The sequence below is a fragment of the Rutidosis leptorrhynchoides genome, chromosome 7 (assembly GCF_046630445.1).
Source record: "Rutidosis leptorrhynchoides isolate AG116_Rl617_1_P2 chromosome 7, CSIRO_AGI_Rlap_v1, whole genome shotgun sequence".
Classification (NCBI taxonomy): Eukaryota; Viridiplantae; Streptophyta; class Magnoliopsida; order Asterales; family Asteraceae; genus Rutidosis; species Rutidosis leptorrhynchoides.
Window position 1 is genome coordinate 171,191,982 of NC_092339.1, and position 6,706 is coordinate 171,198,687.

A 6,706-nucleotide genomic window follows, 5' to 3' on the forward strand; every position below is an offset into this window, starting at 1 on the left:
AACCTAGCCATTCATAGTGGGGTGCTCCGATTTTATTCGTTAAGAAGAAAGATAGATCCCTACGAATGTGCATCGACTATCGTGAACTAAACAAATTGAAGGTTAGGAACTGTTATCCACTTAAGCGCATCGAAGACCTCTTAGATCAACTACAAGGGTCTTGTGTATATTCAAAAATCGATCTCCGCTCGGGTTATCATCAACTAAGGGTTAAGGGGGAAGATGTCTCCAAAACCGGTTTCCGAACTCGCTATGGTAGTTACGAATTTCTTGTAATTCCATTTGGTCTAACTAACGCACCGACGGTGTTCATGGATCTTATGAACCGCGTGTGCAAATCGTATCTCGACAAGTTCGTTATTGTATTCATCGATGATATCTTGGTCTATTCTAAAAGCGAAGAAGAACACGAACAACACCTTCGACTTGTGCTCGAACTCTTGAGACAAGAACGACTCTATGCCAAATTCTCCAAGTGTGAATTTTGGTTGAAGGAAGTTCAATTTCTCGGTCATGTCGTAAGCGACCAAGGCATTGAGGTCGATCCCGCAAAAATCGAAGCCATTAGCAAATGGGAAACCCCTAATACTCCTACTCACATTCGACAATTCTTGGGTCTTGGCGGATACTATCGTAGATTCATCAAGGATTTCTCTTTGGTTGCTCGCCCTATAACCGCATTAACTCACAAGGGAAAGAAATTCATTTGGGCAACATAACAAGAGTCCGCGTTTCAAATCTTGAAGACAAAACTAACCACCACTCCTATCTTATCACTTCCCGAAGGCAATGATGATTTTGTTGTATATTGCAATGCCTCGAAACATGGTTTTGGGTGTGTATTGATGCATTGAAAGAAAGTCATTGCTTATGCCTCTCGACAACTAAAAATTCATGAACGGAACTACACGACACATGATCTCGAACTCGGAGTCGTTGTCTTTGCACTCAAAATGTGGAGACACTATCTTTATGGAACCAAAAGTACTATCTTCACCGATCACAAAAGCCTTCAACACATCTTCGATAAAAAAAACTAAACATGAGACAACGACGGTGGATTGAAACTTTGAACGATTACGATTGTGAGCTTCGTTACCACCCCAGGAAGGCAAATGTAGTAGCCGATGCCTTAAGTCAAAAAGAAGGAGCGGTGCCTCTTCGTGTTCGAGCTTTAAACATCACCATCCACACAAATCTGAATAATCAAATTCGTGTAGCCTAAGACGAGGCCCTCTAGGATGAAAACATCTCCCTCGAATGCTTGAACGTCCTCACCTCTCGATTCGATGGTAAGGAGACTGGACTCTGATATTTCGCCGGAAGAATTTGGGTGCCTAGTTATGGGGACTTGCGAAGCCTTATTCTAGACAAAGCCCATAAGTCAAGGTATTCGATTCACCCCGGTGCTAATAAGATGTACCACGACCTTAAGGAACAGTATTAGTGATCGAACATTAAAAGGGACGTTGCTACTTATGTTGGAAAGTGCCTAACTTGCTCCAAAGTCAAAGCCGAACACCAAAGACCGTCCGGGCTACTTCAGCAACCCGAAATCCCACAATGGAAGTGGGAGAGAATAACAATGGATTTTATCACTAAACTACCAAGAACGGTGAGTGGTTATGATACTATTTGGGTTATTGTAGACCGTCTCACCAAATCCGCCCACTTTCTAGCCATGAAGGAAACCGAAAAAATGGAGAAACATGCACAACTTTACATTAAAGAGATCGTAGCACGTCACGGTGTACCATTATCGATTATTTCCGACCGAGATGGCCGTTTTATTTCTAGATTTTGGCGTACTTTACAAGAAGCGTTGGGAACACGATTAGACATGAGCACCGCATACCATCCTCAAACTGACGGACAAAGCAAACGTATAATTCAAACCTTGGAAGACATGCTACGAGCTTGCGTTATCGATTTCGGAAAAGCTTGGGACAAGCACTTGAAATGCCCCGTTCATATACAATATAAACGATTCACATTAGTTGATTACATTGAAAGGTAATTGACCTCTATATGATACATTTTACAAACATTGCATTCGTTTTTAAAATACAAACTTTCTTTACATCGAAAGTTGACGGCAAGCATACTATTTCATAATACCTCCAACTATAATTGTCTTAATAATAATCTTGATGAACTCGATGACTCGAATGCAACGTCTTTTGAAATATGTCATGAATGACTCCAAGTAATATCTCTAATATGAGCAAATGCACAGTGGAAGATTTCTTTCATACATGAGAATAAACATGCTTTCAAGTGTCAACGAAAAGGTTGCTGAGTTCATAAGTTTATCATAAAACAATAAAATTCATCATTTTGATAGACCACAAGATTTAAATCCTGCATGGTACAAATGGGCCCGAATCCTATGCCCACCTGTAATGTACATGCGATATCTTTTAAATACAGTACACCTTTCTCGTGTACGAAATCATCTTTCATAAATCTTAGTAACCGTATACATATCTTGTGCACAAAAATAACATACACATAACCTGTGTATAAAATCATTCTCTCGATACATAACATTCACTTTTCATTGCTTTCATAGCTTGGCTTGGTAACCGACCTTAACATATAATGCGCATAATAATATCCCCAAAACAGAACATCCCGTCTGTATAATAATCATATAAACTTCGAAGTACTAAACACCACGCCCACTAGCCCTTCCGTCTAGTGAACATTCTGGGTGGGGGTGTTAAACCCGGTAGCTACCTTTAGGATTTGCGTCAATTAGGCGTCCAATAATTCTCAAAATTAGTGATGTTCCCTAATTCTTAAGTTACCAAGCAATAATAATCAAGGGGAAAATATTCATATCAATTGTGGCAATTATCACGTCCACATAATTCTATGGTGGCAATTATCACCTCCACATAATTCATTCGAGGAATGTTTTGCTTGTGTCTATCTCGTCAAACATTTATAAAAGCATTTCATGTATTCGCAGATCAAAATGTATTTCAAAAGCATTTAATAAAGCAGTTGTAAAAACAGCGCATGTATTCTCAGTCCCAAATATGTAAAGAGTAAAAGGGAATTAAATGAACTCACGCATATAAATATTGTAAAACAGTTAATAAAGAATTTGCATGTATTCTCAGTCTCAAAATGTAAAGAGTAAAAGGGATTCAAATGAACTCACCATATTGTATTTTGTAGTAAAAATACATATTACAAAACTGAACAATGCAAGGTTGGCCTCGGATTCACGAACCTAGATCATTTATATATATTAACACATATAATGGTATTCGAACAAATTTATATATTATTAGTGATTTAATTGTTATTTTAATTATGTGTTTCATTACTAATTGGATTGCCTATATTTCTTTTATATACATTAAAAATATAATGTTAATATAGTTATGTTATATGTAATAGTTATATTTTTTCATAAATAATATTTGTTGTAATAATAATAATAATACTAACGGTAATATTAATAATACAAATAATGTTAACAATAATAATGTTAAAAATAATAATTTTAATGTTAAATCTAATAATGATGATAATAATAATAATAATAATAATAATAATAATAATAATAATAATAATAATAATAATAATAGTAATAATAATAATAATATTTATAATACTTAGTAATAATAATACTAATAATAATAATACTAGTAATAAAAAAATGATAAAAAATAATAATAATACTTATTTTGTTAATTCATAAAATGATTATATTAATAACAATAACACTTGTATTACTACTAATAATGATATAATAATAATAATAGTAATGGTAATAGAAATACTACCTCAAAGAGTTGTCCTTAAAAATAATGCCCGAGCCCGGGTTTGAACCCGCGACGTCCAGCTAACTCGAAAACGCCCTTAACCATTTCTTTGTCACCTCATTACTGATTTAAAACCCGAATTACAACTATATATCTTATTTGTCTTATCCTTTTCCTCTTTCTGAATTCATTATCATATGTACCATAATTTATGATCATAACATCACTCATCACCATCTTAAACATCATCTTAGCACCCTTTAATCATCGTCATCATCATTACCCATATCCTAACAGCGTGCTTCATCATCATTATCATCATCACTTCATTTTAATCGTATCATTATCATTCTAATTAGTATCACTATATATCGAACCCTTATTTTCATGTCATCATCCTAATGTAGTTATTTCTTAATCTAGTCTTCATCATATATACAATCATGATCATAAACATAATTCCTAATCATAATCATAAATCATAACATCATCATAGTCATCACCTTGATCACAATTTACAATTTACTATCATCAACCACTATTATAACCAAAATAGCTCGATCATCTCTAAGACCTGGCCCAAAACCCTCAGCCCAAAGAAATCGGCAGTCCAAAAATCCTAGTTCGATCCAGCATGAATAAGTGGATTTGTCTATGGCCTCAATCAATTTGTATGGTTTGATTATAAAAGGAAATAGAAATAAACAAGTGAAAAGCAAGTCACGTAATGCTCCAAATTGTCGACTGCCACTTCCCCTACAGCATTAATAATAATTACGGAGTACATCCTACCATATAGCAAGCGGGTTTCCTTGGCCTACCATGAAGAAAAAGAGATTCAAAAGCAAATAATTTGTCGATCATGGCAATTAAATAATGGAGAACGTGCATAAAGTCTTCTATGTAAATCGTCCACTAGAAGAATAATATCATAGCAGCCTATTATTCAAAGTGGAGCCTAATACTTAAACCCGTTAATTGATTTGTCGACACTCGTTGTAAAACCCTTAAGTGGAATCCACGTTGTAAAGTGAAAAAAGGCACGTCCTTAATTATGTGACCAATTTGTCAACCATTTAACCCACTAATGTTTCATTCCTATATAAATAATCAAGTTTGTTTGGTTCAAGATATACAACAATAAGAAGCTTTATGCTGTTTAATATTCGAAACCAAAAAATAGAAAACATGAAAAGTAGAGAAAGAGTGAAGTGGTGGTCCTTGGGTTTAAAACATGAAGGAATGTTTCTCATATGCAGCTATAGTTGCTGTAATTTGGGCTGTAACAGGTTGTTTGGTGTTCAGCTGGAAGAGTGGGAAATAGACGTGATGATAGGAACAAAACAGATTTATATTAAAATATATGGAATGTGGTTGTCATGATGGTATTGGTTTTGATCGTGGTTGAGGTTGTAACTGTCAAATAGGACAGCAAGACGGCTGTGGGTTTGGTTTATCAACACCACAGATGCACGGTTATAAGACTGATGATGGTGGTTACTTTCTTGGAACAGAAACTGTCACAAAAGTGGTTTCATATAGCAGTGAGCACTAGTGAGTATTGTAGGTCGTGGTTTACACAGGAAATATCGATAAGGTGATGGTTGGTTGTGATGGTGATTGTTTGAAGTGGATATTATGGTAAAGGTGGTGGTTTATGGTGCTTAAATGGGTCGAACAGAAATATATATAGCAGTCGTTTATGGCGATGCAGGTTTGATTAAGATGATGGTATTCGAACAGAAAATAAGAGAAAGGTTCGTGTTCCTATTTTTTTTTGAATATGTATATGTTTATATATTATCAAGTTGAGGTTCGGGTGTTTGTTTGAATTATATCACAGGAAAGAAATATGAATGTTTATGTATTTGTGCTCGTGTATCTATATAGAGGACGAGTGATGCTTATATTGATTTAAGCATGAAAGAGGTCGACAAGGAGAATCAATTCGAAGAGATACCACAAAATAAAAGAAGATTGAGAAGGTTGACAGAAGTATTCGAGCCAGGTGTATCAAATAAGGAAAAGAAAAGTAGATAAAGATGTGCAACTGAATTTGTTACGATATGTGATTGATCAATTGTCTTATATCTATAAGTTATTCAACTTAATTACGATTAACAGACAGGAAGGACAATTGAATCGATGTAAAACAGATTCCCTAATTTTTATTGATTTTCTTCTGTTTATTCCTGAATTGTATCAATTATAGAATGTAAAAGAGAGATTAATACAGTAACAAGATTCGAATGTAGTTTGATTTGTAGCTTTGATTCATTCGACAACATATCTTCTGTCAGAAGGAAAATTAGAAAAGTAAAATAGATCTTCAATACATTTTGTTTGATTCTTATTACTGAATTTTGATTTGTACGATTTTAGAGACATGCAGAACAAATTAAACAGAGTATGATAGATATATGCAACTGATTCGCACGAGTTTAAAACTTTGATATTCAACAAAATTGGACAGGAGTCAACAACAATAAAAGTTGATGTTGAGACTCAATAGATTTTGTATGTATCTGTAACCTATCATAAGTATTTATTGGATTTATTGCTATTAGTAATTTATAAACATCTTAATAATTATTATACTATTAATAATAATAATAATATTAATAATAATAATAATAACAAATTATATTACAACAATTATTTTTAATAATTTTAGTACTAAAGTTAGTACTAATAATGTTACTAATAATAACAGTAATTATTTTAAATGATAAAAATTAATAAGTTGTATTATAATGATAATAATAATAATTTTTATCATTTTTAGTAATACAGATTATACTAACAACATTAATAACGATAATAATAATTAATAATGATATTAATGATAACAATATTAATAATAATAATAATAATAATAATAATAATAATAATAATAATAATAATAATAATAATAATAATAATTTTAT